Source organism: Salmo salar, chromosome 07 (genome assembly GCF_965601325.2).
Source record: "Salmo salar chromosome 07, fSalSal1, whole genome shotgun sequence".
Lineage (NCBI taxonomy): Eukaryota > Metazoa > Chordata > Actinopteri > Salmoniformes > Salmonidae > Salmo > Salmo salar.
Genome location: NC_138297.1, coordinates 31,234,319 through 31,240,318, shown reverse-complemented (window position 1 = coordinate 31,240,318; position 6,000 = coordinate 31,234,319).

The window sequence follows — 6,000 nt, the reverse complement described above, 5'->3', positions numbered from 1 at the left end:
ACAGCCCTGGGTTCAATTCCAGGCTGTGTCACAGCTAACCGTGACTGGGAGACCCATGAGGTGGGTTAGGGAAGGGTATGGCCAGCTGGGATTTCCTTGTCCCATTGCACTCTAGTGACTCCTTGTGGGAGGCTGGGCACCTGCAATTTGACTCCGGTCTCCAGTTGGATGGTGTTTTCTCTGACATTGGATTAAGGGTTGTGTTTTGGAGGACACATGGCTCTCAACCTTCGCCTCTCCCGAGTCCATAGGGGAGTTGCAGCAATGGGACAAGACTGTAACTACCAATTGGGGAGAAAAAGGGGTAAAAGTATAAAAAATACATTCTGAAATTTCCGACATGCTAACTGGTATGTAGCACGTGTATAACTACAACCAGTTAGCAAGTGTTTCCTAGTTCCGACTAGCACGTGAGCACGGCATAAGCTAGAGATATCTGTGTTTTTGCATGGGCTGCATCTCAATCCACTGCATCTGTCAATGTTGGCCTTCCTCATCTGCGGTGGAAGGTGGCAGAGCTACAGCGGTGTTTGTCAGACCAGGAGTCATCCCGAAAATCAGACTTCTCACAAGAACGTCTGAACGGTTTGGACTACACACTAATATGACCCATATATGGAAAGATTAGACTCTCACAAACCCGATGGTGTTCTGTTTTTTTCTTCTCACAAAAATAAACGTAAGTGAATAGGGCATTTCTACGTCAAAGGTATACGGGAAGTTTTCTTATATCTCTCAGATATAGGACAGACACTTCAAAACATACTTCCTTTTGATACATTTTTTGATTATCTGTTTTTCCACATATGAATTTGTAATTCAAAGCTTTTAAATGGGCTTATAGCAGTAAGGCCAAATTCAATGTTTCATCAAATCAATTTGTATATCTGTCCACTAATTAGGACTAGTAAAGCACCAGTGCACTACTTTTTTTGTTGAAAAAAAAGCACCAAAAATTATGAATTGCCTGTGTTATAGACTGCTATATTGGTCACTAATACAGGATTAGTAAAGGACCAGTGCACTACCATTGTGAAAGAATTATACAAAACGTAAAAAATATATTTTTTCAGAGGGTGTTGCACCTCTACTTTCCGTGTCTATGGTAATGGGGATGATTTACGATGATTGGTGTGTGTGTGCACCCACACATGGCACGAGAGGAACACACACAGTGCTGCCCATTTATATACCTAAAGATATGGGCAATTCCCGAAGTCAAACTCAATTCTGTGTGCTTACACTCCACTCTTGTGGCCAAACCAATACACCACAACCTCCTTTGACATTTACTTGTTCTTTTCTCCCGATAAATTATCCTCTGTAAATATATGAATTATTCAATATAATAGTTAATATAATATACATATAATATGATATGACTCTGTATGACAGGTAAGAGGGAAAGAGACATAAAGAGAGAGGAGAGAGAGTGAAAGTAAGGAAAGGGAGAGAGAGAGAGAGAAGAGAGAGATAAAGAGACAGAGAGAGAGAGAGAGAGCAACAGAGGGAGAGTGAGTATTTTGAATTCCCTTTACCTCACAACCCTTTCAAGTTGCACATTTCACTCCCCATCCCCCAGAAATGGAGCCTGAGATTTTAGGCCAGGGGTACCATAAACCGTCCTCTCAATCTCTCTCTGACTTGTGTGAACTTGCCCAAATTGGTTGCTAGGGCAGTTGCTAGGTAAGTTGTTCGGGGGTGTACACCCTTCTGACCCCCCAAGTCACACACTTTTCTGTCTCCTTCAAGCAGTGGCAGAGAGAGCTGCAAGCTCCTAAACCTCTGCCCTGCCCATCACATCTGGATTCATATCTCTGGACTAGGATGGTGTGTATGGAAGCGTTTTGCTGCCGAAACTCAATTGGAAATGCAAGTGGCCAAATCAAAAATCAATAGCAAGTTTGCAAATCCTTTCCCTAAATGGGTATGCATTTTTGTGGCAAAATTCTAATTGAAATGCAAAAAAAATATCATTTTCATAATTGAGTATGCATAATGTCTGCCAATTTGAAAAATAAATAACAAAGTGTGTTTGATATTTCATTTCCATGGTACTATCCAGTACAATGCTGACATTTAAAAATCAAATGGAAATGCTTAAATTACAAATCATTCCTGGTCTGTGTAAGTTTAGATTTCTGAGTCAAAAAGGAAAACGGCTATTTTTATTTTTGTTTCTGAATTTGAAAAACAACTTGTTTTCCCATTTATTATGTCAAAATTGTACATGGAATAATGGAAAACAAATAACAACAAAAAGTATTTAAAAAATATATTTTTGTGTACACGACCCCTCATATAATATTCACAGGAGTGTGTTTACAGGCTAGGTTGGCAGCACAAAGAAAGGATTAGTCTGTGTGTGACAGGAAGATACAAATACTCATGTTAGCTAAAATGCAGAACTTATTATTGAAGTTAGCATGCCAATAGAACAAACTCAACAACAACTGAATAAAGTTGGCTTGCACTAGCTGGCTAGCTAGCACTGCTACTAGCTGGCTAGCTAGCACTGCTACTAGCTGGCTAGCTAGCACTGCTACTAGCTGGCTAGCTAGCACTACTACTAGCTGGCTAGCTAGCGCTACCACTAGCTGTTTTTAGGCTGTCATGGCAACAACAGCCAGTGTGAAACTTCACAGAAAAAGAAGAACAGCCAGTATGTGTGAGAATTTCATGGGAAGGACATGGGGAGCTAATAGTAGCTAGCTAATATGGCTAATTGGCTATTATATGTATCAAGCTACTGGTAGGTTAGATAGCTAGCCAGTAGCTATCTGGCTAGCTGGCTAAGAAGAGGCACTACTGGCTAACATTACTGGCTAACGTTAGCTATGCTAGCCAACTGGTACTGGCTAGCATAGCTAGCTAGCTACCTTCACAACAAGACACCATCGTGGAACACCTTCTTGTAATTTCACATTTGGAAGGTGGATAACTAACAATTAGCTGGATTACTAGCTTGCATGGTTATTTATTTTCTATCAGATAGCTTGCAAACAATGATACACTAAAGTTACTCTAGAGGGGATCACTAATGGTATGTAGCTATTCAAAAAACAAAGGACTTATCTGAAAGCATTTCATCAGGCTATATAGTGTAACGTCACATGTACAATATAATATTTTGTTTCCTATTTTGGCCAGCTCTCGCACTGTGTGTGTGAGTGTCTCTCTCGCATGTCTGTGTGTCCCCCTGTCTGTTTAGGAGTTCCAGATGTGGCTGCAGGAGAGTAGTGGCAGAGAACACTGCAGGGCATTTTCTCTGAGCAATGATATGAAATGTAGGACATGTACAAGTAAGTATCCCATATCAGATACTACTACTTGGATAGGTAAGAGGCAGAAGTTGCAAACATAGAGGTAGATACTGTGTACAGTATGCTTGCAACTTTAACAGTAGTCAGTCAAGGAACAGCTTTGCTGCTCAAGAAAATATGGTGTCACAGTACTGAAGGGGAAGAGCAGGCAGGTGAACTTCCTATCTCTTGTGGGTATACCCTGATGGTGCCATGACAAACAGTTGAAGTTGGAAGTTTACATACACTTAGGTTGGAGTCATTAAAACTAGTTTTTCAACCACTCCACAAATTTCTTGTTAACAAACTATAGCTTCGGCAAGTCGGTTAGGACATCTACTTTGTGCATGACACAGACTTTTTTTTCCAAAAATTGTTTACAGACAGATTATTTCACTTATAATTCACTGTATCACAATTCCAGTGGGTCAGAAGTTTACATACACTAAATTGACTGTGCCTTTAAACAGCTTGGAAAATTCCAGAAAATGATGTCATGGCTTTAGAAGCTTCTGATAGGCTAATTGACATCATTTGAGTCAATTGGAGGTGTACCTGTGGATGTATTTCAAGGCCTACCTTCAAACTCAGTGCCTCTTTGCTTGATATCATGAGAAAATCAAAAAATCAGCCAAGACCTCAGAAAAACAATTGTAGACCTCCACAAGTCTGGTTCATCCTTGGGAGCAATTTCCAAATGCCTGAAGATATCACGTTCATCTGTATAAACAAAGGTACGCAAGTATAAACACCATGGGACCACGCAGCTGTCATACCACTCAGGAAGGAGATGCGTTCTGTCTCCTAGAGATGAACGTACTTTGGAAAAGTACGAAAAGTGAAAATCAATCCCAGAACAACAGCAAAGGATCTTGTGAAGATGCTGGAGGAAACGGGTACAAAAGTATCTATATCCACAGTAAAACGAGTCCTATATCGACATAACCTGAAAGGTCGCTCAGCAAGAAGCCATTGCTCCAAAAAAAAAAACTACGGTTTGCAACTGCACATGGGGATCGTACTTTTTGGAGAAATGTCCTCTGGTCTGATGAAACAAAAATTGAACTGTTTGGCCATAATGACCATCATTATGTTTGGAGGGAAAAGGGGGAGGCTTGCAAGCCGAAGAACACCATCTAAACCGTGAAGCACGGGTGTGGCAGCATCATGTTGTGGGGGTGCTTTGCTGCAGGAGGGACTGGTGTACGTCACAAAATAGATGGCATCATGAGGAAGTAAAATGATGTGGATATATTGAAGCAACATCTCAAGACATCAGTCAGGAAGTTAAAGCTTGGTCGCAAATGGGTCTTCCAAATGAACAATGACCCCAAGCATACTTCCAAAGTTGTGGAAAAATGGCTTAAGGACAACAAAGTCAAGGTATTGGGCCATCACAAATCCCTGACCTCATTCCTATAGAAAATTTGTGGGCAGAACTGAAAAGCGTGTGCGAGCAAGGAGGCCTGACTCAGTTACACCAGCTCTGTCAGGAGGAATGTGCCAAAATTCACCCAACTTATTGTGGGAAGCTTGTGGAAGGCTACCCGAAACGTTTGACCCAAGTTAAACAATTTAAAGGCAATGCTACCAAATACTAATTGAGTGTATGTAAACTTCTGACCCACTGGGAATGTGATGAAATAAATAAAAGCTGAAAAAAATCATTCTCTCTACTATTATTCTGACATTTCACATTCTTAAAATAAAGTGGTGATCCTAACTGACCTAAGACAGGGAATTTTTACTTGGATTAAATGTCAGGAATTGTGAAAAACTGAGTTTAAATGTATTTGGCTAAGATGTATGTAAACTTCTGACTTCAACTGTATATGACAACCAGCAGTTTTTGTAAAGGCTGTTGGCCAAAGGGTTCCCTCTCACTCCACACACACAGTCACTGTGTCAAAATAAATATACACTGAATTAGGGCTGGGCGATAAATCAATATCAATAATTATCGAGGTAATTACTTTCCTCAATTACGATATAAAAATGTTTATATACATTTTCGATAATGTCGCTGTAGAATAATTAGGTACAGCAGTCCATTTCACCACTGTGACGCAGCAAGAACGCGCGGAGAAGTGACAATATGCACGTGGAGAGGTATACGCCCACTTAAAACCACTTAGCACCTGGGGTGATGGAGTAGCCACTATTAAGCACGGAAAATTAGTGATGTAGGCGAAAACAGTGGCAGTGATAGACATGGAGAAGGAGCAGCTTCCAACCAATAAATTATTGATAAAAAGGGTTCAACTGTTTCAGTTATTTGGAAGTGGTTTGGCTTTTTGAAGTCCGACAAAGAGCAGAGCAATGTTCGGTGCAAATTGTGCCGTAGACAGGTGGCTACCAAGTCTGGTAATACGACAAACCTTTTTCACCATCTGAAGCAAAATCCCTCTTTGGAACATGCAGAAAGTTTGAGTTTGCACCACGGTATTGATAAATGCCCCTCAAGCACCAGCCAATCTAGGGATGTTCGCCCGAAGCAGTCAACACTGACAACATTTTTACGTTTATGCAAAACAGACTGGTGCGAACGTGGTGAAGGCCGCTCAAATTAACAAATGGACCCGACTGCAATGTTTTGGACATCGTCTGCACTTGGCCAATGGTAAGTAACCTTGTCAACTGTGTATATTGAAGTGATTGGTTAGATTAAACTAAATGTGCATTTTATTTCAACAACTGA